Genomic DNA, 26,632 nt, shown 5'->3' on the forward strand with positions numbered 1-26,632 from the left:
AAGGACACAGCCAACCCAGCCCCACCTCAGGGGGGACAGGACGAAGGACACAGCCAACCCACAGGGGACGTTCATCCTGTTCAGCGAAATCTGAAATCTTTATGCTGAGAGAGGAGTGAGTCAGTCCCCTGAGCACATGAACAACTTCTCTAACTCTGCACAGAAGACATCGCTCCCCTCAGGGCGCCATCAGAGGAGGGCTCTGGGCCTGCCGTTCTGGACTTGGTCTTAATGAGACCACCTATCTAGGAAACGGACAGAGACACTTTCCCACTGGACTCTTTCCTTCCTCTTGGCCTCCCAAGGGTTAATCTACAGACGACCACCACCCCCCTCACTCCCAGCCAGGCCAGGAAAGCAGGATGGCTGGGGCAGCTGGGGGGGGCGGGGGGGGGCGGGGTGCTTAGCTTGGCCTCAGCCCAGCACTGCAGACAACTCCACTCAAAGTAGACACCCAGACTGGGCCCCTTGGACCAAGTCCCTCCCTTCCTTCCCCACCAGAGAAAGGCTCTAGAGAAGGCCCCTCTGTGGGGAGGTGAGCCAGAGAAGAGTCCGAAAGAGGATCCCCTCTCTCAGTGCATCTCTGAAGCTGCTATAGGCAGCTACACCTTCTCTGCTCTCTGCCAGAACAACTGGATTAAGGCAACAAGACATTCCGGAAACATGGGCAGCCCCCAGCTCTTGAGATGGCAGGGCCAGTAAGATGGAGCCAGTTCTGACAAGCAGAGGCAAAAGTGACCTTGGGAGAAAGCTGGCAGACAAGGAGTCATGTCATTCCCCACCTCCCTTCTCCATCTGGGCAGTAAGGGCCGAGCTCCCAGGAAGGGGAAGGGCCAGCTGTTCTGAGCCACACAATGGGGGTAATGGTGCATATGGGACATGGGCTTATCTGTACATTCTTTCCAATCTCCCCTCCCCGATAGCCACTGCTCTGCCACAATCCCATGTCACCTCCCCTCAACTATGTTGATGGCCAGCACACACCTTTAAGAGGTGCCCCAACAGTGTTCCAGGACAAAAGCCCCTACATATGGGGGTGGCGCAGTATAAACCTCTCTAGTATCAAGAGGGGCTTTCTAGCGGGTCCTGGACCTAATCCCCGCATCTGGTCCCCTAAGCCCTAACCCTGCTGCCTCGAGTGCCAACTCGACTTTACCCTAAGACTTGGATTCCCAGCCTCATCCCCTAAGCCTCCAAAATAGCTTTCAGTGTGTCATCACCCCATTCCCACCAACCTTCCCTGTCCATGATGTGGCCTTCTGGCTATAGAGTAACGCTGACCCAGCAACCCCTGGACTAAGTCACCCAGTCCCGCTGCCCTGCCGATGGCAGAGTGCCTCTGAATCTGGTCTCCCATTCTCTGCAAACGATTCGCTCCCACCCCGACTCACAGCCATCGCTGGATCCCTACTGCCTACAGAAGAGAGGCTAAACTTCCTAGCTTGAAACACAGGCCTGTTACAATCCAGCCCCAATTTGTTTATCCAATATGATCTTCTACACCAGCCTACAACTAGAAACATAGATTTCCTGTAAATTTTCCAAGTCGGTGGTGCCAGAGGAATTCAGCAGAAGGAGAGGTCACTTCTGGCTGAGGCCATCAGGCCAGACCCCATGGAAGGCATGTGTGTGTGTGCGTGCTCGCACGCACGTGTGTGTGGCGGGAGGTATTATGCAGCATCATGCACTGGACCAGCTTGTTACGCTTCTGCCCTCCTCCTCCCTACTTCACCCCACCATGGGCTCGTAAGCATAAGGGACATACACTTGCAAATCCGTGTGGATGCAGGAAATGCTTTTCTGCACTTGAAGATTTATCAAACTCCAGACATTCAGGAACAGAATCAGACTGGAACAAATCACAAAAGCTAGCAACTGCCTATGACAAGCCCCTTGCTAGTGCTGGACCAGGGTGTGAGAGAGGGTATGGAGGGGCTCCTCCACGGCTCCTGACAGCCCAGTTTGCTGGGCTGGCTTCCATTTCGCCGCCCCTGAGCCCTGCTGCTCCACGAGAGAACAAGCACTTGGAGGAGCGGAGAGCCTGAAGGCAGGAGGGAAACATTTTAAGAAACTGCCCTCTTTCTGGACCCCTTGACTTTTCAGTTTGGACCTTTGGAGGGGAGGGTGTAAGAAGGGTCAAGGAAAAACATCCCACCTTCCTGCCGTCTGTGCTCTGGCACCTCAGTGCTATGTGTCAGTGGCCAGGCAGGGGAGGGGGAGATGGGGCTGAGCTTGGAATGAAGGGACAGAAGACCAGACCAGACCAGTGGACGCCTAAAGTGGCCAGCTCCTCCCTTCCCAGGCAGCGTCTCGAGCCAGAGAATGGCGAGGCCAGAGCCAAAGCAACAAGAGGGAAGGGCGTCACGGAAGCAAAGACGTAAATTGTCGCTGCCCCAGCTCCACTGGGGAGCCCCCTTCACAGTGCCACACTCTCCTGTCAAGTCCATATCATAACTCACCCAGCAGAACGCCACCACCGCACACCCATCCTGAATGGGGTCCTTGTACACGACGAGACAGAGAAAGACCAAAAAACGGAATCGGAGCTGAGAGGTGAAGAGAGCAAGTGAGCACGAGGATGAGGAAAAAGAAAGAGAACTAATGAGCTCTTGTTGGAATTAATTTTCAAAGAGCAAACAAAAGCAGTTAATGTGGGAGGGCGGAATCCCCGGGTTCAGCTGCTCTAGGAAGCCGCCCGGCTGACTGGAGGCCTGGCTGTCTGCTCTGTGATTACAAAGAAGGTGGGAGGCTGCTCACTGGAGGGGAATCCAGGGGCAACGACTGCCGTGTGCTCGGGGAGGGGAGGAGTAACTGGGAAGCACGTACCAGAGTAATTGCGTGTGTTGGTGAACAACGCACACACCCAAAGACGCTGACAGGGCGGTTCCAGCACCCACATCGCTAGCCATAAAGGCAGCCGAAAAGTGTAGAGAGCTTGTCAAACCCTTGAGGACAAGGAGACCCGCCACGATAGGCAGGACGGAGCGAACGCCCCCTCTATGCCGAGCACTGGAGGCTTTGCACGTCTTATTTCTTTCATCCAAACAACCCTAGGAGGTAAGTACTACCCTCCCCACTTTACAGATGAAGAAATTGAGGCTCCAAGACACTAAGTGTACAGGAGAAAACATCTGCCTGAAGTTCCCAAAGTCCTAGGTCTGAACCACGGCTCCGTGACTTTCTAACTATCGGACCCGAGAGTGTCACTTTGGACGTGTATTTAACATCTTCAAATCTTGGTTTCATCATCTGTAAAATAGGGATACTGCTGCATACTTCCCAGGTTGCTGTAAACATTTAATCAGATAATTTATATGACGCTCCTGGCCGGTGCTAACAAGCGCTCATACTAAGTGTTGAGTAAAAGTTTGTCCTCTCCCTGCCCCCACTTTCATTAAGATAATTCATTCATTCACCAGACATTGGAGTGTCCAGTGTATTAAAAAGGGGAAGGGAATGGGATTTATGGAAGCCCTTTTCCATGCCAGGCGCTGTACTGGTCTTGGGGTAGGGTGTGGAGATTAACAGGAAGAACGGGGCAGAGTCCCTGCCTTCAGCCAGGGGTTTACAGCCTAACAAGCCAGCCCATAAATAGCTGAGTGCCGGCGACGCGTGGTAAGAGCTGTGTAAGACAAGGGCAGACAAAGAGACAGAGGCTTGGAGTTCAGAAGGGTGGGGGCAGGAGGAGGGACGCAGGAAGAGAGACAGGACTGGTGTGGGGAACTGCAGGATCTGGAGTGGAAGTGAAGGGGCGGGGTCTCGTCTGGGCTCTCCTGAGGGCCTGACAGGATTCACAGGATACTTGCTTCCCGTCTTCAACTGTGGAGGATCAAAGATGGCTGCAAATTCTGCTAACCCCACCACTGAGAGGCCAAGTCTATTCCCCCTCCCCTTGCATCTGAGTGGGCCTGTGACTCAGTTTGACCAACAGAATGTAACAGAAGTGACGCTGCATGATTCCTCATGCTAGAGCATAAGAAGCTTTCAAGTTTCCACGTGGGGCTCTCGGGACACTCTCTCTTGAGATGCTCCTTCTCGGAACCAACCGCCACGCTCAGGGAGGCCCAGGACACATGGAGAGGCCACGTGTGTGTACTCCGGTTGACAGCCCAGCTGAGCTCCCAGACAACAGCCATGTGAGGAGCCACCTTGGTTGTCCAGCCCCGTCTGGCCTCCAGATGACCACAAGGGCAGGAGACAACCCAAGCAAGCCCCCAGCTGAGCCCAGCTAACCCGAGAACCCTGAGAGGTAACAACAGACGGGGGTCCTCTGCCACTGCGTGTTGGGGTGATCTATATGTGGCAATGGATAACCAGAGCACCACGTCTCTCCTTCACTAACTGAGGTTGTTACCAGGGAAGTTGGAGCAAGGATCATTCTAGAAACGGATGGGAAAAGAGGGGAGAAAAGAAGGCATTGTGTATTGGAAGAGGGTGGGGAGGGAATCAGGTAAACTCCTGCAGCCTCCAGCTCCCCACCGCCTCAGCTCCTCCCAGGATCAACACAACTCACAAATCCAAGCTAGCCTGGGAGTACCGGGGGTCAGTAGCGTATAAAGACGCTTATAGTGGAGCTATTCATAACAGCAACAAACTGGAGACAACCCAAATCCCCAGGACTAAGAGAAGAGCAATACAGCAATGGAGGCACATGACAGAATTATTTATCGCTATTTAACATGACAAATTTATGAACCATTGTCACACCGGGAAGTGTTGGTATAAAATAACGTTAAACAAAAAAACGCATGGCACAGGACAAAGGCTACACGCTAATTACAACCATGTAAACATGTTAACAAAGATCAGAAGACCTTGGAATAAGGCACAGAGTTTAGGATTTACTTCCCCCTTTTTAAGGCAAAGTTAAGTACTACTTTCTAAAAAGCATCAATTCAACCTCATAAATCCTCAAAATGGGGTCATGGCTGCATAGGAATTAGGAGATGATCTTTTAGAAGATAGGAACATGGTTTCTGTCACCCAGGGAATGTGGGTGAAACCCCGGGGAGGCGGTGCTAGACGACAGGGATGGAAGAGCGGGAGGGGCTGTGGCACCCCCTCAGCAGGGGGGCTGAATGTTAGGAAACAAACCTCGGTGTTTGCTGACACAGTACAAGGAGAAGGACTCACACAAAAGCCACCCATTATCCCATAATTATTGTCTCTCTCGTGCCTGCAATTAACGGCTGTCTGAGAGGCGGCTGCCGGGTAAATAAATGCTCACGCGCATTAGAGTCGATCCGCCAGCTGAAGCACCAATTAACGGCCCACTGCAGAGACGCTCCCAGCATCCAGCAGCAACTGGGGGAGGGAGGGGACAGGACAGCATAGCACAGGCCTTGGGCGCTCCTTCCCCAGAAGCGGGGGAGGGCTGCTCAGAGCCACATCCTGAGCCCCAGGGTAGGAGCCAGTCTTGCCCCAGATGAGCCAAGCTTGGCATGCAGGTGCTCTGACCCCAAGGCCAAGTCAGAGGGGTCTGTATGCATTCTTGTGTCGGTCAGCAAGGTTCCTGGGAGCTGCTGCAGCTCTGGCATGGGGTAGCCCTGGGCCTGTGGGAGTCTGTGAAGGGAAAGAGATGCAGGAGAAGGCCTCAGAGGTGCTGTCCCCTCCTGAGTTACGGGAGGACAGAAACAGAGGGCAAAGAGAGGAATCAGACATGGAGCCATCTTGACTGACTTGCGCTGAAACTGACTCACACTGGCCTTTGGCTATTTTTCTTAAGCAGCAAGCTTAGAAACACAGAAAGCAGCTAGTGTCAGAAAAGTCCAAGATGATGCTTTTGTCCAGAGGAGAAAGGCAGGAGAGCAAGCAGCTGATAGGAAGCACCCCGAGTTCTCTCCCAGGGATTTGGGGGAGACGAGGGTGCCCTGCAGTCCAGCACAGCCTGCCCAGAGCCTGTCCCCAGCTACACCCGCCAGCCAGGCCGTCTCCTACCACGGACTGCAGCCAGCAGAGCTCAGGCTGTGGAACCAGGCTGCCAGGGAGCCTCCGATAGCAGGGGGCAGATCAAGCCCATTAGAGATGATCTGGTCTACTGGTTCTCAATCCTGGCTTCACACTAGAAATACGCAGAGAGCTCTTTAAAAATACTCATGCCTGGGTACCACCACAGACCAACTGAAACAGGATCTCTGGGCAAGGTAGGGGAGGCCCAGGCATATGCATTTCTTAATGCACCCCAGGGAGTGCTGACAACTACTCCAATTTCCTCAATTACAGATGAATAAACAGGCATTGGGGGTGGTAATACCTTGCCAAAGGTGACTGAGGCAGCAGGGAACAGAGCAGGAGCTCCAACCAGCTCATCCGATGGCTGGGACGTGGCTCCGCATTCGGGACTGCTGGCTGAAGGAAGGAAGGAGCCGCCAATGGTGCATCACAGGGGTCTGCTCGTGATCCTGCCATGTGCCACGTTTTCGTCCTCCATGATCTGCACAAACACTCAGAAGGCAAGCCTCCCACATTTGCTACTGACAAAGCCAGGAGGGATGGCTAACACGTTTACAGCAGAATCAGGATTCCATATACTGAAATAATGGCCTAACCCCACATTTAACATTTAAAAAATTCCAGTTGTACATATAATCCAAAGCTTTGAGATATGCTCAAGAGCATGTTACCAATAAAATGAGGAAAACACAACGACAATCTATATTTTTTAAATGTATGTTTTATAAAAGCCTTATTACTGGCATTCCAAGAAGCAAACTGGGGCACGTGGAGAGTCAGTGATCAAATATCCTGGAGATACTTTTATGTTTGTCCCCAGCAGCCTCGTCAGTAGGACTGATTTCAAGATCTTGGAAGACAGGATGCTCCCGCTCAACCTCATTCCTACCCCAAGTTGAACACGTGGAACAGCACATCTTAAACTGTAACGTACGTGAGTCACCAGCAAATCCAGTCAAAACACAGACTCGGAGTCAGTAGGTCGGGAGTGAGGCCTGCGATTCTGCGTTTCTAACAAGCTTCCAGGTGATGCAGACGCTGCTGCCCCATGAAGAGGAAAGATTTAGACGTCCTCAGGGGCTTCCCTGTGAAACCAGGCCCTCGGAATATGCTTGGGGCCCTGTGTCCCGTTCCCTACAGCCTGGGAACCGCGAGAAGCGGAGGAGCAGGGTTTGGAGGTTAGGAAGGTCCCAACAGCACCTGCTCAGCTCGCATGATGAGCAGAGCAGAGCGAAAGAGAAGAGACCCATGGGGAGGGGATTTTATCTTAGGCCAGTGTGGGTCAAGGGATTTTCCAAATAGAACACCAGATGCTGAATGGCACTGTAAAAGGACCAGACTGCAGCAATGAGGAGTGTGTTTGGACCAGTGTGAGGGATGCTCCGGGCTGCCCTTGACTCTGACCTTCCCTCCAAAGGAGACCACAGCTTTTATGTAGGAGACAGGAGATCTGTACCCAAAAGCTGTCCATGGGCAAAAGACCTGAGGACTTCAGTACAGCAGGCTCCATTTAAACACCAGAGATGTGCAAACTTAGTCTGACATAATAGAAATAGATTAAGTGGAGGGCATCGGAGTCCTGCTGAGTGGATCAAATCTGGAGTATTGCGTCCAATTCTAGACAGCTCACTTTCAGAGAAGATGGAAAGTTACCATGCACTGAGAGGCTTATAGTTGCCAGGCACTGTTCTAAGCTTTTTACATGTATTACTTTGTTTAACCCTCTCAACAACCCTGGGAGGTAGGCAGCATCACTACCCACATTTTACAGATGGGTACATTGAGGCTCAGAGAGGTTAAGGATTATAAACAGGGTCACACAGCTGGCAAGTGTGAACCAGGTGCAAACCACAGCAGACAGATCCCAGAGCCTACATTTTTCCTGCTGTGTCATATTCTCTCAAGACATCTTTCTGACTCCCGGAAGGACAATAAACAAGTGAGCCCCGGGAAGGATGTCAAACTGGAACCAGAAGGGGGATGGCAGAAGAAGAAAAGTTTAAGTTCAACATTAAGGAAGGAGAAAGGTTGAAGCTGTCCCACAGTGGGAAAAGCTGCTTCACAGAGCAGAGCTCCTAGCCACGGGGGTACGTAAGTGGTGCTGGCTGACCGCGTGTCGGAGAGCCTGCAAAGGCGACTGCTGTCTAGGAAGAGGGGCGGACTCAATGGAAGGTTGCTTCCAAGGCTGACACTCTAGGTCCCTCCCCTGAAGTGGTCTCTCCATCTGGAAAGACAGACTCTGACACAGAAGCACAGTGTTTATAATGAGCTACACGGAGCCCACGTTTGCCCACCAATTCTGATGTGCGTGATGGAGAGAAAGTGACAGCAATGCCCGGACTGCAACCTGCCCAGGACGGCCATAAAGTGAGCCAAAGGGAGGACTGTGGGAAATGTGCAGACGAGCCTCTGGTGCCGCCGCCTCGCCCTGACCAGTCATCTCACGAGGCTCTTGAGGGAGCGAGGACCTCCTCTACGCTGGCCAGAAACAGCCCTCTCCTTCTCAGAGAAACACTGAAAATACAGAGTCATCATAAAAAGTATGAAAGAGGTTCAGTGTTTCCTAACCCAACCGAGACTGCAGCACCTGTCCACACTGTCTGAGTACCCCAGAGGTGACTGACAAAGCCATGTCTCCAAAGAGAAAAGCAGAGAAGGCTGCAAAGACATGAACAACCTATACTCTGCAAATCCTTTGGCCAAGGATGAGGGCAAGACAGTCATGCTGGCTCTGAGCCAGAAAGTGGAAAAATAATCCAAAATCTCAGCCCACGAAAGAATCTGGGCTGAGAGCTGCTTCTTATCTCACTCTCCCACATGTTGCCCCATCCCCAACCATGATGCCCAGGGAAGGCGGGGAGGCATCTGCAAGCACCAACTATTTCAAGGCATTATGCTAACAACTGTGAGGAGATACAGATTTATCAGAGAGAAGAACATACATGAATGAAAATAATTCAGGACAACTTCTATTTCCAACTTGTTATTTCACCAATAAAAGGATACTTTTAAAAATATAGCTTAATAAGTATAAGTGTTGATGACTTGGCCTTGGCTCTGACAACACCAGATTTGGCAGATGCTGAGCCCGATTGGGATGCTTTCCATTTAGACTGAAGAAAGCCCTTTCTGGGGTCTCGACACTGTGCCTCCAGAACAGCTGACCAGAGGCAGCGCATCAGAAGGCATCTGAGCTCGGCCTTGTTCCTCTCAACACAGGCTTCCTTTCTCAGGCCCTGGGCCCCACTCCCTTCAAGGTTTCCCTCCACTTAGAACGTGCTTTCTTCACATCTGGGGTCTCCCCCATGAGGCCGCGTGCAGGACCTCCACCTTATTCCCCCTCAGAACCCACGTGTCTATGCTTGGATACAGCCTCACCCACAGCACAGGTCCTAGAGAGCTGGTGGAGGGGGCTGGCTCGGGCACTCGAGCATTGGCCTGAAAAGGACAAGGACCCCAGCTGCATCAACCACGACTCCTCCTGTTCCCTCTTCCCCCACCCCACGCTCCGCTCCCTCCCCCTGTGGCAGGTCCCCCCACAAAAGCCATGGGGCAAGCTCTCCTTTCTCTGCCTAGTCCCTTGGCCTCAACAGTGAGGGAGCAGAGGCACTGGGGGCAGTCAGCTCACCCACGTCCCCAGAGGCTCTCCACCCTCACATCCACACACACAGTGGCCACAGCGATGGGGTGACAGGGCAGTGGAGAGCAGGGAAAGAAGAGAATGAGTTAAGCCCGCCCTGCTGCCTGCCACCAGAGGGTCATGCTGGGTTTCAAGGAGGACACTGGTTTCTGGATTCAGAGAAGGCCTGTGCTGCAGGAGAAGGCTAGGGCTCCTGGGGGAGAGGCTGCCCTTGAGATCATCCCCTCCTCCACTAGTCTGTGGGCAGGAGGGAGCTGTAGGCCCAGCACAGGCTAGGCTCTCTGATTCTCCCTCCAGCCCAGCTCTGCCTCCAAGCCTTTGCCTTAGCATCTCTGTGTCTTTCTTTCTGCTCGGTCAGAAGGGCCTCCTTGACTAGACCCAGAGCTGCTGACGGGCCCTCCCCTCTGCGCACATGAACGTGTAAGCAACACCTGCACACGCCCTCACTCCTCCAGAGGAGGCGGCATACGCCACCCGCCTTCCCCAGGACACAGGGGCTGGCACCTGGGGAGAGGAGGCCAGCTGGGGGCGTCATGACAAAGTGGAGCCTCTCCTCCACATCCTCCCACCTCTCTGCCCTCATCTCCATTATCTCGCTGACTGACATGCCAGCATTCAAACCTGGGGCACGCGAGGGGCGAGGACACGCTCGAGCAGGAAACACAGAAACGTGCCCAAATTCTGACTGCGGTTCCTCCCCCATCTCTCAACGTGGTCTTCAGCAAGTGGCCCATCATCTCAGAAATACAGATTCTTCACAGGTAAAATGGGGTAATCAAAGTCACCCTGGACAAGCTGAAGGGAATACAGAAGATAGAACACCGAGTACTTACAGAAGATACGAATGCAGAGAGGACAGGTCTTGACAAGAAGACGCTCAGCTAACTTCATAGCATGAACTGGTTCATCCTTAAGCATGAGCACAATCCCCTTGTATGATCCTAAGGTACCGATGCTCTTTACTGAAAACCCACCATCACCCCAGCTTCTATCCACCCAGCCTCAGACAGAAACATACCCCTGCTTGAGTTCCAGCAGAATTCCTGGTCAGGCGCCCGCCTCCCTGGCCTGACATGTCAAAAGGCACCACGCGCCTGAAATCCGAGCCTGGACAAGGTGCCCCGGCTGCTCTCTTTCTCACGGCTGGAGAGGTTGATGCTCAGGTCAGTGGGTGCTGAGAGGTGAACGTGAAGCCTGGAGCGACAAGGATCCAGCGGGGCGTGCAGCAGCCCCCTCCTCGAGGAGCACAGGCCTGCCTCCACCCGCCAGGCCGCCACAGCTCCCCAGCAACGGGCAGGGTGGCCTTCCGTGTGCAGCGCCACGCAGAAGCTCAGAAGGGATACACCCCAACGACAAGGAAGCACCCTCGGCTGCAAGCGCCTCGCCTCCCGCTCTTGTTTGCCAAGGGCAAAGTCCACAGAGGGAAGGGAGGGAACAGCTCGTCTGCTGAGCCCCCACAAAGGGGAAACCTGGTCCAAGAGACTGAGAATAGGCTAAACCCTCCGGCAGCCAGCGCAGACGCCAGGTGTGAACCCCTCCACGTGCTCCTGACTCCTTCCAGCCTTCTCCTCCATCCGCCCCATCAACATGTACAGGGGCTGCGCCCCGCTGGGCTTCCCAGAGCGCCGGGCACCCGCAGCACCACCTCCCTTCGGCCCGCGGTGCCACGCGCCCCCAGGAGCCCCTCTGCGGCCACGTCCACTCCTGGCAGGCCGCCTGCTGTTGTTTCCGTTGCCTCACCAGAGACGGACAACTAAAGACCGGCTTCTCTGAGGACTGGCTTAAGGTTTCCTGCCAGAAACCCTCCCAGAAGCCTGAGGCCTAGGCCCGGTCCAGGGCCCCGACACGGAGGCTTCCTCACCCTACATAGACCCAGCCCTGCGCCACCACCAGAAACGCTGGCTGGGGGGCTCACCGCGAGGGTCGCTTCAGGGGGGCCAGGCCCACTCTGCCCTTCCCTCACCAGCTCTGAGGGGACAGCCAGGCTGCTCCAGGCTCGGCACCCTCTCTCGACAGCCGTCCTCAGCGCCCACCTCTCCCAGCCCTGCGATGACAGACAAGGGGCCCCGCGTTCTCGGCTCAGCTCCAGGCCCTCGACTTTGCAGTGCCCGACAGATCCGTTTGGATCTTTAGGTTCCAGTTTCTCTCTCTACAAGGAGACTCCTTCAGTTCCTCTCAACAGAATAACTGGGCAAGAGATTCACCACATGTGGGGCGCACCCTGAACCTGAGCACGGGGACCCCAGCTAAGCCTTGGCTCTGTGACTGGGCAAATCGTACGACCTCTGACCTGTGACCCTGGGCAAGTCGTGTGACCTCTGTCCTCAGTTACCTCACAGATTGCCGCTGTGAGGGTCCAACCAGATAACACTACATGTGGCCGGTGGCAGACGCCTCGTCCTTCACAGCCAGGAGCCGCAGTCTGTGCTCTCTCTCAGCGTTTCTCACTGAAGGCTGCGCCCCACCGGCGGGGGTGAAACCAAGCTGAAGGGCCAAGGTATCTTTTTTTAAACAAAATAGGCCAGACTAGACTAGAATATAACAGGAAGCTAGCATGCACCACACACACTAAGGACAACACACCTTTGCTGAATTATGATAAAAAATGTATTTCTACTAGTTCCAGTCAAAAATCTCAATTAGGTCTTTACTTTGAAACTTTCTTGCAGACGTTCCCACCTGTATAAACTTGCTTCCTGCCCTCAGCAGTCTGGGATGGTAAACTCCCGGAGGGTGAGAGCCGTGTCTCTGGGTTCTCAAGAATTCCCCCCCTCCCACCCCTTCCCCTGCCACAGGGCTGGGCTCGGACCAGGGTGGGCGTCCGATACAAGCTGTTCACGGGCTGGAAAGCATCCACCGAATAGAAAATCAGCATCGCAGGAGAGGAGGGACCCGCCACTGGCAGTGCCAGTCACTGTCCCAAACAACGTCCCTGGAGGTCCACGTTTGCACCTCCATCTCACTGACGAGGAAACTAGAGCTCAAAGAGGTTAAGCCGTCTGGGGGCGGGGGGACCAGGATTGAGACAGCAGTTTGGATGGTCCACCACTTCCCTCTGGACCTCACTGCCTTTATCACTGCCCAGGAGATACTGCACCGCCCTATCTAATCTTCCAAACATCCTGCATTGGCCAAGATGACTCACACCACAAAGCACACACACACACACAGGGTAGGAAACAACACTGCATCCTTTCCTACCTGCCTTTCTCTGGCTTTCCCAATCCCAGAAGGGATAGAGGAATGGGTGCTGGGGGCATCTAGGATTTGTCTTCCTCTTGGTCCCAGCCTTGTCCCTCTCTGCCTCTTTTGAGGCTGATTCCCCCCAGCTCACCACCCCCTCCCCCAATACCAGCTAACTGGTTACCCAGGCAACCCAGCTGGGAGGCTGCCAGTTACCACGGCAACCCAGCATGGCCGCCAGGCTGCCTTGCTTTGGAAGGTCAGGGGACCAGCCAGGCGACAGAGCTGCTGGGATGTTGCCGTCAAGACTGGCCCGGGCTGGGAGCCTACGTGCCTGAGGGAATTAAGTTCCCGCTGTCAGGGGCCCACTTCTTAGTTTCCCATGAGGTAGGATCCCCTAGCTTGGGGCAGGAGCCACAGGCTAACTTCCCCAGTGCCATGACCCAAGCCTGGTCTCTCCAAGCTTTTCATTAGAGTTCCAGTCACCTCGGTGCATGGAAGGTTTCTCAGACTGAGCACCAACTGCTGTCATTCAGCCTAATCCTGGGCCTCCCTCTCCCGCCTCCCTTTCTGAGCAGATCTGGGAGTCGACACACATGCAACATGTGTGTGCATGCAGATACAGTCTCTTCACGAAATATGTTGGAAACAACAAAGAAGAGCTACTATTTTCTAGCACTTACATGTGCCAGGTATGTTCTAGTACCTTGTGTGAAGTCTCTCCATGGATCCACACAGCAAACTTATTATTCCCACTTTGCAGATAGAGTAACTGAGACTTAGAGAAGTTAAGGAGCTTGTTCAAGGTGGCACAGGTACGAACTAGCAGAGCTGAGATGAAGTTCTACGGATCAGCTTCCGAAATTTCTTCAGCTCCTGGCTCCTGCCCCTCCCCAACCAACAAATCACCTGGCCTGGCTTCAAGGAAACATTTCTAACATTTATTAAAGATTATTCAGGGGCCAGCCCAGTGGTGTGGTGGTTAAGCTTCTGTGCTCTGCTTTGGCAGCCCAGGGTTCGCAGGCTCAGAGCCTGGGCACAGACATGCTTCTCAAGCCACACTGTGGCAGCGTCCCACATCCAAAATAGAGGAAAACTGGCACAGATGTTAGCTCAGGGCCAATCTTCCTCAAGGCAAAAGAGGAAGATTGGCTATAGATCTTAGCTCAGGGCCAAACTTCCTTACAAAAAAAAAAAAGTATTCAGTGCTAGATGTTTTATTCATATTATTTTATTTCATTTTGTCCTCACCTCTCTGAAAGATGCTTTATTCTCCTCACATGTCAGCTTAGGAAACCAAGACCCAAAGAAGTTAAGTGACTTTCTCAAGCTGATGAGACAAAACTTAAGGCCCATTCCTTAGGGAATCGTGACTGTCCCCGGAGAGCATACCACTCTCTTCTTGGCCACCAGTGCAGGCAGCCTGTGTCTCCATCACACATGGAACAGTCATTTGCCCACATGTCTGCTCCCTCACTGGACTGTGAGTTTAAAAGTTCACTTTTGCAACCTAGTACCTGCCTGGTAGATACTGAGCATACAGTCACCATTTGCCAGAAGAAAGTGGGGGCCAGGATTCCAAGGCCTGTTCATCTGACTCTCAGTTCCAGGCTCTTCCTACCACATTACCCTGTCTCATTCATTCCCTCATCCAAAAGGCAGTTATGGAACAACTGCTACGTGCCTGGCTTTGTGCGAAATACCACAAAGACAGAGACGGATAAGGCTGCCTCTCGCCTTGAGGCGGCCCAGCCTGGCGGTGTGAGGGGCAGGGCTGAGGAGGACAGAAAGGAAACGCCCCCACCGCCCTCAAGGCTCCTCACCTCTGTTTCCTCGGGCCTTTTTCCTGAGCCAAACTCCTATCCACAGCTTCATCGATCCATGATCCACCGAGCATTCCCTGAGCACCTGCTCTCTGCTAATGCTCTCCCATCCCCACGGGTGGGAGAGAGGGGGCAGGATGAGAAGACAACAGAATCAAGAATTTCCAGACTGCAGGAGGAGTGACTAGTGAGGGATAAGGGTCTGGCAGGACCATGTGTGAGACTCCGAAGGGCTTCACGTGTGACGTGATAAAGCAGTTTCACGCTGCGTTCACACCCCCTTCCTGCACTAAGTCTCCTGACCCTCAGTGATGCAGCAGGGCAGGAAATGTTAGTTCCATTGGAGAGATGGGAAAACTGAGGCTCAGAAGGGGAAGAGCACTGGATTAGGAGGGAACCTGGGTTCTAGATCTCGCTTGAGATTCTAACAAGTCTCTTAGCACTCCACCTCCATCAGCACACCCCCACCCCACCATCCCCCCTCATCAAAAGCAGGTTTTCCTTCCCTGCTACAACCTCCAATTCCCCAGCGAGGCAGCCGCAGTCTCAGGGGAGCAAACAGGCTTGCCTGCAGCCTCTGGATCGCCATCGATGTGAACAAGGACCAGGAACCAAGCGAAATCCGAGATCCGACCTCACCACCAGAGGCCAGGCTGAATTTAACAGGCTAATCGCAAGTATTAGGCTAATTAAAAGCATATTGCACCTGCAATTATAGACCCAGGTTCTCAGATAATGCTGAGGCAGACAGGGTGGACGTGACGATGTCAGAGCTAAGGAGGGACCTCACCTTCCCAAGCAGGAGGTCCGAGGCCCTGCAGGAGTAAGGCCCCAGCACCCATGCATGTTTACAGATCAGTGCTGGTGTGCCAAGCCCTGCTTCCTGAGCTCACACAGGAAGGACCAACCCTTTCCAGAGCGCTAGTAAGTGGCCCATGAGGACTTGGCGGGCACCCTGAATACCATCTGCCCTACACACATTTCCTACTAACCACCTGGCACCTGTCTGACCTCTGAGTTAAAGCACTGCTGTGTGAGACACACTGCTCAAACACCCGCGTCTAATAATAACCGACATTTGGGTAACAATTTGCAGTTTACAAAGCACTTCTATATATATTACTCACCTAGCTATCAACTAGGTAAGTGGGTAGCGATACTAACCCCATGTTTCAGACCAGGAAACAAAAGCTCAGAGAGATTAAGTGACATGCTATAAATCACACAGCTGCTAACTTGGAGCAGGATTTGAATCTATGTCTTCAGATTGCAGACGGGTGTTCTGTCCACAAGCCCAGCAGGCAGTTCACCAACGCTCTCTTATTAACCACGAGCCAGAGTTAGTCTATCAGATCACGAGAGCTGCTCTGGAAAGCGCACAGAGGGCTCAAGCGAATGAGGACGCTCTGGGTAGATCTGACAAGGAGGGGTCGAGAAAGGATGTGCACATGGCAGTGTGTGAGGGAGGCGGGCAGCGGGGCTGGGCCACGCCAGGAGGGGCTCCAGTGGAGTGTCCTGTTAGCCAGAAGACACCAGAGGAGCCAAACTCTCTTTGTCCAGGCAACTGCCAGGAGAAGCCCCTGGAAGTGTGACATTCCAGGAAATCATCTGGGAATAGGTGTGGCTGCCTCGCCATGCTCTGTGCTGGTGGGACCACACCTGGTGTGAGGCACCAGGAAAGCCTGAGAAAGTGGGGGTCACTGGAGGAACAGGGGTTTTTAGCCTGGCACAAGGAGACTTGGGGGGCTGGAGAGAGGGAGATGATCGCACGGTCTTCAGATATGTACGTGTCTCACGCGAATCAACAACAGTCAGATAATAATAACACACGCGTCACTCACTCTGCTCAGCACAATTCTACATGCTTTGCATGTATGACCTCACTTATCTTCACAAGAAGTCTGAGACAGGCCACATTCTTATTTCCATTTTACAGATGGAGAAACTAGAGTGCAGAGAGGTTAAGTCGCTGTCAAGCTCACATTGCTGGTGAGTGGCTGAGCCCAGATTCAAGCTGAGTTTGACCCCGTAACTCTGATCTTGACAACTGCACTCAACTGCCTTTTGAGAAAAGCCGAAGACTCCAACAAATGCCAACAGAGAATTGCTCGGACTTAACAAACCCCTTTTTAAAAATTTAAATCTCACTACTAATCAAACAAATACAGTAAAACAACAAACTAACAGTGAATTAAAGTAATGAAAAAGTTCTAATATTCAGTGCTGATGCTCACGCAACAAAACGCAGCCTCATGCGCAGCTGCTGGGAACGTAAATTAGCACTTTCTAGCACAGAATTGGGCAAAATACCTCAAAATATTTAAAAACATAGCAATTCCACTTCTGGAAAGGTAACCTAAGGAAAACAATCATTGATTCAGAGATTTATATGTTCTTTGTAGCATAGTTTATAAAAGTGAAAAACTGGAAACACCTAGTTTAACATAGGAGTCAAACAAACAAATAGGTATATAATGAAATACCAGGCGGTCACTTAAAGATGATGTTGCAAAAGAATATTTAAGGACATGGAAAAATGCTTTCTATTTAAGTGACAAAAATACATACTTGGTCCAAAATTTTCCCAGTATATATGTATATTTTGATAATAAATGTAGTCATATGTCTATGTGTGAATTCATAAAAACATATATGTATACCAAAATGTTAAAATTATATACCAAACCTGTGAGAGAATTATGGGTAATTTTGATGTTTTATTTATATGTTTTTCTACATTTTTGAATGATTATGTATTACATTTATACTCACAGAATAGTAATTTTTTCAAGGTATACCCTTCATCACATTAATTCTATGTCTTGGGATTTACCCTAAGGAAATCATCCAAAACACAGCAAAAGCCTTACGTACAAAAACGTCCATGTTGTAGTACTTGTAAAAGGAAAATAAGGGTAACAACCTAAAAGTCCAACACAAATATGATACATAAAATACATTACGTCCATGCACATAAAATAGCATATTCTATACTATTTTACTGTGGAGAAAACTATCTTTATCACCATGGAAAGGAGAGAGCTGACTTGCTCTGTCAGAATCAGAACGAACGGGCAGAACTTAGAAGTGGGCAGATTTTGATTCAATAGAGAAGAATGTTCTACCCATGGAGCAGGCTGTCTGGTGAGGGAATGAGCGCTCCATCACTAGAACTATCCAGGCAAGGCCGGTGCTCCCGCAGGAGGCTGGAGAGTGCTCTCTGCTTGGAGAGGGCTGGACTGGACGTCTCTCGGGGCATCTGGAAGTGTGGGTGCTGGGCGACAGCCCACTTGGACAGAGTGACGGCCACTCGGCTGACCCTCAACTCCTCTCTGCTCACCATCGACCCCAAATGTTTCCCAAACAAAGTGCACTCTTTCCTCTCTAGACCTTTTGAACCAGCTGGAGACTGGCCTGCCAAAGTCATCTCAATAATGCACTGGCTTCCAGACCCCCTCAGCCAGGAGCTCAGACCAGGCAGAACCTCCAACACCAGGGCCCACTCCTGCCCCTGCAGCCCCTGCCCGTCAGCAAGCTCTCCCAATGCCCAGCTGCAACCTTCCTCGTCCTGACCCCGCTCTGGGGGCTCACACACGCAGTGCCAGTGGCCTCAGGGCACCTCACACCGGGCCAGTGAGGAAGACAGAGGAGGTGGGGCTGAGAGGGACCGCAGCTGGTGAGGCCTGGCTGACACCAGGCTGCTCCGCTCTGGGCTAGGCCCGCTCAGCTCAGCTTCTCCCCGTCCAGTGCCCTGGGCCCGCGGGCTGCCTTTTCTGTGCCCCAGGCCGCAGGCTGGGCTGGCTGGGTGGGGCGTCTCAGGCCGGCAGGCAGGCAGTGATGTCAGCAGGGAGCCGGGGCTGGCTGCCTCACTCTCTGACTCTTGGTAATTACTTCATTTACAACGAGCAGGAAGAATCCAGCTCAATAATCCAGGCAGACACGTTAAAAGTAATTATCTGTGTAATGCGTCCTGCACTGTCACCTTCCTGTGAAGAAGGAAAAAAGCCGAACCCGGCAAAAAAAAAAAGCCCCCATTGTCTGGAGCCCGTGCAGCACCACCAGGATTAATCACACGCCCCACCAAGGGCTCCTCACCTCGCCTTGATTGGAAAACCAAGGGCTTTTAATAATTCTGATCTGTGGCCAGCGCCCTGCGCCCTGTGAGGAGACACAGAGAGCCGCTTGTTTTCTCCAAGGAGAGCCCAGTAGCAGTACCAGGGCTGCCGCCCTCAGCGCCTCCTGCCCCCCACCTGGAGCCAGCTCCAAGCCCCGAGCCACTGTCTGGGTCCCCCAAGGAGCCAGCCAGGCTGCAGGAGAGAGGGGCCAGGGGTCTCCATGGTGCCCCCTCCACCTCCACCAGGAGGACCTGCTCACCTCCTGCCCAAGCCGAAGTGGAGCTGCTCTGAGGTGGGAGCCCCCAGAACCCTCCCCAGCTTCAAGCTCCTCCAAGGGGCCGGGAAGCCAGCATTCAGGGCCTGTGGAGGCAGGGCCTGCCATGCCCCGCGGCCATCTAGACAGCAGGTTCAGGCAGAGACAGGCCAGCCAGGGCTCCCAACCCACGCACAAGAGACCCATGGTGGCGCACACCCCCAAACCGCAAGATTGAGGGTGAGAGCTCTATAGGGATTGAGGAAGGACCACCAAACCCTGATGGCCAGAGACCTCCTCTGATTCTGAGCCCATCCTCCTCCCACCACCTCACCCTGCAGCTCAGCCTCCCCGCCCCTGTGCGCCAGGGCTGGCTCCCTGCATCCCGGCTCCCTGCATCCCAGCTCCCTGCATCCCTGGCTCTCTGCATCCCTGGCTCTCTGCATCCCTGGCTCCCTGCATCCCGGCTCCCTGCATCCCTGGCTCCCTGCATCCCGCCTCCCTGCATCCCGCCTCCCTGCATCCCTGGCTCCCTGCATCCCTGGCTCCCTGCATCCTGGCTCTCCCATGGCCCGAGCCCAGGCTCTAGCCCCCTCTTTCTTCCCTTCCTTGGCTTGCCTGTAGTTGCAAAGAGCATCTCCTGTAGCCTCTTCTCCCTTCTTCTCCTTCCACCTTTCCTGCCTAACTCCCCCTCCGTGCCCTGCACCCTACCTCTCGCCACCCCTCTCTGCCAGCTCTCCAACCTTGCTCCTTTGCCCAGAACCTCACACATTAAGCCCAAGGTGCTGCTGGCTGCCTCCCAGTCCCACCATTATAAATCCATCCCTGCATGCCCCCATGCCCATGCCTCAGGCTCCTTCAGGTGTTCCCCACTAAATCTGAGACCAGAGACGAGAAGCCCCCTAGGAATACAAGAGCCTCACCATCCCTGGGCCCCAACCTCAAGCCCATAAAAGACACACACCCTGACCCCTCCCTACACTGAGGGAGGCGAGGCCCTGGGGCTGACTGGAGCCTGGCCCCTGAGCCCCCCTCCATGTTTCCTTCCTGCTGGCCTTCAATTCAGTCCTTCTGGCAAGATTAGAGGCAGGGTGGGGCTGGCCTTTCTGCTCCAGCCAGGCTGGTGGACCCTGCTGGACCCTGGGAAGCTGGCAGCCCCAAAGCTGGCCTCACCCAGGAGATGCAATTCAAATGTGATAAATACAGACAACCTCAGCACTTCCCAGGACTCCGGCAGTGGGGGTGGGGGTGGGGCACGGGGGCTATCGTTAGCGTTCTCAGCACCCACAGTCCCCGAGTAATGCTGCCAAGAACGAGGGATGGGGAAGGCTGCGCAGTGCCAGCAGCCCAGACTCACACGGCAGGCGATTGCCAGCCCTGACCAGAGCCCAACCTTCCTCCCCCACCTCATCTATATGATGCATCAAAACACTCACCGGCTTTTGAGGTGGGAGCCCAGTGCTGCAAAGCTATAACTCTCCGAGCCCCACGGCACCCCTCCCCCAGCTCCGGCAGCTGAGGTCCTCCTCCCCGCCCCTCGGGGCCCCTTCTGAAGAGCGGGGCTCTGGATCTGATCTGGTCTAATCAGTCATCTCTCCGGCTGGCAGGTCCCTGGCGCAGGGAGAGGATGCTGTTGTGGTGACTGCAGGATCCAGCATCCTTCCCAGGCAGAAGCAGCTGGGCATGCTCCATCTGCTCCGTGGGGATTTCAGAGCCACGTGACTCTCCCTCCCCAAGCTGTCACTTAGGATCAGGAGTAAATAGTCCCCGGAAAGGTTTAACTCCATCCACACCAGTGGCAAGCCGCCTGCCCAGCAGAGGACGGAGGACTCCCGCACAGCCTTCCTGGCCTTCTGCCGCCGGGATGAGGCTGCCCCCCAGAGGGGTCTGGGCCATAGGCTGCGTGAGCTGCAGTTTGCAGTTCCCCCGCCAGGGTACAAGGAGCTAGAAGCTGCCCAGGGGTCTGGCACCCTGAGGCCTCACCAGGCCTGCCTGTGCTTGCCTTTTGTCTCTGGGGATGCCCACCTAAGAGGTGGGCACATCTCTAGGTGTCAGGAGGGCTTGGCCCGGGCCTGAGTGCCTTCACATCCCCCCAACTCAGCACAATGAATTTAAAGAAGTAACATTTGGAGCTGGTTGGAGCCCATTACAAAACGCCAGGATTCCTAGGTCCTCCACTCAAACTGGTCCCCAGTGACCTTAGGCAAGGATGCTGGCCAAGCCAGGGAGCACCTGTGCTTTGCATTACTGAGGGTCAGAGGCAGAACGGAGGGCTTCAGACAACAGGACGGCGGCCCTGTTTCTGCTGCAGACAAGCCCAAGCCATTAAGAGATCTCTCTCTCAATCTCAACCTCTCTCTCTGCCTCAGTTTCCTTCTCGTCTTCACATTTCTGTGGATGCTGGAAAAATAACAGATTCTCTGTGACAATGGGTAAAGTGCAATAGAAACACTGGGTGTCATAACCAGGATTAGAAAGGAAGAAAATGGAGTACTCCCACTGAAACTTCCAGGCAGGTTCATGGGCTCTCAGCCCCACCTGCTCCTGAGACCCAGAAGCTGGAGACGGAACCAGACCAGCTCATGGGGTCACTTCTGAGTACAGAAACATCTCAAGAAGCAGGGGCTAGATGAGGGGCATCCTCAAGGACCCACCCACATGACTATTACATCTTTCTTGAATGTTTATTATTAGAACAACTAGATTTCAAAAATTAACATTTGGGGCCAGCCCAGTGGCATAGAGGTTAAGTTTGTGTACTCTGCTTCAGTGGCCCAGGATTCGTGAGTTCAGATCCTGAGCTCAGACCTAGACACCACTCATCAAGCCATGCTGTGGCGGCGTCCCACATATAAAATAGAGGAAGATGGGCACAAATGTTAGCTCAGGGCCAACCTTCCTCAGCAAAAAATAAAAATAAAACAATAAAGTAAAAAAATAAACCTCTCTTCACTCAAATACAACTATTTACCCTTCTCTGAGGGTCTCTTTTAACACGATCTGAGTATAAGCATCATTTTACCAACTGAAGTCTTTACCTTTAAGAAGAATCTACTGTGGGAGAAGGAGGAGCGCAGACTTGCCCCAGGGCCCGGGGCCCTGTCAGTGAGGGTTGTTCAGAAGAGCTGACCCACACCCCACTTCCACATACCCCAGAGAGCTCCTGGAAGGACCGTCCTTCCCGCCCCAGAGCTGGCCAGGCCGGAGCTGGGATCTCACGGTAGAGTGCCAGGCCCCTGCCTGCAGCCGTGGGGGGGCGTGGTCTGCAGGTCAGCCCCCTCTGCCCCACCCACCTGGCTGAGACGCTGAGGTTGTCAGCTACGGGAAAGCCACTCAGCTGAAGAGCAAAGAAGCCCCAGGCGCAGGCCCAGGGCCAGGCATTACCAGTGAAGCCCGACCCACCTGCCCCGGCTCTCCAGGACTTGGCGAGACTAAGCACAGGCAGGGGAGGGCCAGCTTCCAGCCAGACCAAAGTGAGGGGACCTCGGGGGTCTCTGGCCTTGAGGAGCCCATGGAGCAAAGCAGGGTTGGGGCCATAGATTATAGCATCCAGGAGAGGCCAGGGAGTGGGGAGAAGGGGACAAGGAGCCCAGCTCCCATCCCATACAATCCTCAGGCAGCTGGAAAGGCAGGAGACACACAGACGGGCCTGCTGGGAGGGTTTCCTCTCTGGCAGACCCAGGGCCGGCTGGGGCTGCAGACGACTGTCATGGATCCTCTGAGAAGCTCAGGCCAGACGTGGCGATGCCCCTGGGAGATGTGGGTGGCCTTGGGGGCAGTGCCTTCATCTGGGGAGCAAGGTGGGGGAAATGTCGCAGCAGGAGGGCCTTAGGGTTCCAACTAGGATGGGTGAGGGGAGCAGAGAAACAGTCTGATGGCCACGAAGCTGACTGACTGGACCCTCAAAGGTGCCGCACCCATTCCCTACCCAGGCCATGTCCTCGTGTCCTCGCGGCTCTCTCCCTCCCAGAATGTACCAACTGGGGAGCAGAGCAGGGAGCCCCATCTGGTGAATTCTCCCTGAGGACCCACCTGAGTTTGAACCCGGCTCGTCCCGATCAGCTGAGGGACTTGTAATGAGTTACCTGACTGCTGAGCCTCAGTTTTCCTCACCTGCAAACGGGGATTCTCTCCCCTGAGCCCCACACCATTCACGACCTTTCTCCCTGTCTGTCTCACTCTTTACTGTTCTGGGTGTCAGATGCCTTTCTGAAGGCAGAGCTAGTCAGGCCACTAATTACCAGATCTGCTGCCCTGTCCCTTTGTCCCTCTGGAGACAACAGAACAATTCTGGTGGCTGGGTTGCACCTCCCAGGGTGCTGCCTCCTCTGGGATCCCACAGGTTGAGGTCTCCACTGATGACTCTCAGGGACCCAGCCCACGCGCGGGGGGGGGCAGAGGCCTGCGCTTCTGCATCCCTGCCTTCCGCAGCGCCTGCACAGCACCGAGCAGCAGCTCAGGGACGGGCCGGAGGCACCGGTGGAGAGGCTGCCCATTCTGGTACCCTCTTGGAGGAAGTGTTCAGACCAGAACACGGAAGAAGTGACACCGCTGGGCGGGGCTCCCTGGGAGGGAGGAGGTGCGGCCGGGTTGCGTGCGGGGAGCGGCAGGGCCCAGGCTGCGGACCAGGGTTATCAGGGTGCAGCTCTGCAGAAAGCGCCGCGGCCGCTCTCCCTCCCGCCAGCTGCGGAGAAAGAGACAGAAGCCACAGCGGGCTGCTCCGGGGAGAGGAGTCGGGCCAGGGAAAGTCAGCAATGAGGGCTCCATGGCCAGATCTTTAAGCATCTGAAAGAAGTCCACCAGAGCCATGGAGCCGAGACTCGGCCGAGGACGGTCCGCCGGCGCTATCAGGGGTCAGCACGGACACGCGGAGCGACCCTCGCCGGCCTCGGGGCGGCTCGCGCGTGCTTTGACGCCCTCTCGTGGACCCACGGGGCGTGTGCACACGAGCTTGCAATGGGCTTCACCCACGTTTTAACCCTTTGCTTTTTCTCCTCTCGCCGCACACCCTTCCTGAGCCACGACGGCAGCTGTGGGCGCCATGAGACACACAGGTATCACATTCATCTGATGCTGGGCAAACGTCAATATTTGCTCACTGAAGTTTGACTCATTCACACTAGAAGGAGAAAATAGCCTCCCAAGTTGTCTGTGTATCTGACTCTTATTACTGCCTCTTGGGATCCATGTCTGGGGTCCCAGAGCTCCTGACTCACCCATCAACCAAACCTCATAAACCTTTGCAGGGAGCTGTGGAGACAAGGAGAGTGGGCCAGAATCATTCACTCGTTCTCTCACTCACTCTTTCAGCCAGGGTTTGTGGGCACCTCCCTTGTGAGGCACCAGGATGCTGGAGGCAGCAGCGGCATGATGTTAAGAGCGTCACCTGTGAAATCGGGCAGACATGAGCTGCATCCCAGCTTTGCTTTCCACAAGCATTGTGACAGTGAACAAGTCGTTTACTAACTCTCAGCCTTCGCCTTACTTGCTCAGACAGTCGGGGAGGATACGCCTCCCTCACAGGGCCGTTGTGAGGAGTGACTGAGATCATGGAGGAAAGCGCTCAGCTCCTAGAGCGGCCACTGCTGCTCCTGATGGACAGAGTTGCCGCCACAACTGGGAACAGACACAAATACATAACCGACGGCTTGCTGACATTTTGTTACAATACATAATGAAATAACATTGTCTATGTTTCCAGACTCTGCGTTCGCCCCTGCCCTTGATGAGTTTGCAGTCTAGACCAGCAGTTCTCAAAGGGTGGTCCCTGGACCAGCAGCCTCAGCATCACCTGGGAACCTGCTGTGAAATGATGGGTGAGTCAGGAGCTCTGGGACCCCAGACATGGATCCCAAGAGGCAGTAATAAGAGTTAGATACACAGACAACTTGGGAGGCTATTTTCTCCTTCTAGTGTGAGTGGGTCAAACTTCAGTGAGCAAAGATTGACATTTGCCCAGCATCTGATCAGAAGCTCTAGGGGTGGGGCCAAGCGATTTGTTTTCACAAGCCCTCCAGGTGATGCTGATGCACATTCACGTTTGTGAACTCCGACCTAGGGGAAATGACACACGTGTAAACAAATAATGAATAAGTGGGCTTCCCTGAAGAAGTGGTGCAATAGGCGAGGCCTAAAGGAAGAGCAGGTGTCGCAGGTGGACGTGCTCCAGGAGCACTAGCACTTGCACAGGCTGGGAGGCCTGGAAGGGAGGGGAGTGTGGAGGGCACACCGTGATTTGGTCTGGCCACCTGGGGAGTATGGAAGGCCAGGCTGGAGGAGGAAGGCAGGGGCCAGATTAGGAGGGCCTCTCAGTGCCTGAGTATGGAATTCAGAGTTTATCCGTAACTGATGGGAAGCAGGAAAGGCTTTAATGGAGAATGATATGACTAAATTGGCATTGTCTGTTGCAACAGGATGGCCTAGAGGCAGGAAGATCAGTGCAAAGCTGCTAGAATGGTCCAGGTGAGAGCCCACGTGGGCGTGGATGATTGAGAAGGGGGTGGGGGAGAGATGTGTAGAAGGGAAATTGGCAAGACTGTGGGAAGGGGCCTGAGGGTGTCTGAGGGTCCCGGCTTGGTGCACTGTGAGGAAGATGGAGCCAGCACTGGTGAGGGAAGATGACGAGTTCAGGACAGGACATGCCGAATTGGGAGCGAATTCTCAGGAGAGATGCGCTGGGCTGCAGCTGAAGCAGGGGTTAATTATGCCTCTGCTGTTTTTCTCCCAACATTTTTCATTCATTTATTTCAGCAAAAATCGGGTTCCTCTCATGTGCCAAAGAGGTTCTAGGATAGAATGGAAAACAATAGCCAGAATCTGCTCTCAGGGCCGACATGGCAGTGGGGGAATACCACCAATAAATAAGTAAGCAAATACATAAACCAAAGCATTCCAGCAGTGGTAGGTGCTATGAAGAAAGTAAGAGAGACTAAGGCACAGGGGGTACTTCAGATGGGGCCGTCAGGAAAGGTCCTTCTGAGAAGATGACACTTGAGCTAAATGAGAAGTAGGAGCTACATGTGCAAAAATAGGAGGAAAGTGCTCCAGGCAATGGGAGCAGCACATACAAAGGCCCTGAGGTCAGAATGAACTTGGCCTGACAGAGGAAAGGAAAGATAAGAATCAGCGCAGCTAGCCAGTTTGGGAGATGAGGTCAGAGAGGTGGACAGGGCCAGACCACAGTAGGTGGTAAGCTTTCAGAGACTGAAGGGATGAGGTAACACATGTGAAAGTGCTTAGTAAATGATCTCAAGAACCCAATGCACATAAAGGAATTCTAAGACGATATCTTCAAAGGGAAAAAAAGAAATAAGTCTTAACTGAAGCAGGAAGGAATTTGGTTCAACTTCAGGGAAAGCTCAGTCTGCAAGAGCCATGCCATACCAGAATAATTTCCAAAACAGATAATTTACCCATTTTGCTTGGTTTTTGTTTTAAGAATACAGTTAACAGCCAAGCTAATGTGAGTGCTGGCTGGTCTTGGGCTGGGGGATGGAAAGATGACCCCTTGTGGTAGAAACGATGAAGATTTCGAAGAAGAGAGGGAAAGAAAGGAGATGAGAAGAGGGTGCTCCCTCCACTGGCTGCGTGGGGGCTCCCTGGGGCCAGCTGCTCTCTACCAGCCCCACAGAATCCCAGGCCAGCCCAGGCGGGGCGGCCCACAGGC

At 53.8% G+C, this 26,632-nt stretch overlaps 1 protein-coding gene across 2 annotated transcripts in view; it reads right to left on the reverse strand.

Moving 5' to 3' along the window:
• PLEKHA6 (pleckstrin homology domain containing A6) overlaps positions 1-26,632 on the reverse strand; it is a 134,572-nt gene that overhangs the window by 95,979 nt on the left and 11,961 nt on the right. The gene's annotated exons all lie outside the window — the stretch shown is intronic.

The sequence above is a fragment of the Equus quagga genome, chromosome 13, assembly GCF_021613505.1.
Source record: "Equus quagga isolate Etosha38 chromosome 13, UCLA_HA_Equagga_1.0, whole genome shotgun sequence".
NCBI lineage: Eukaryota > Metazoa > Chordata > Mammalia > Perissodactyla > Equidae > Equus > Equus quagga.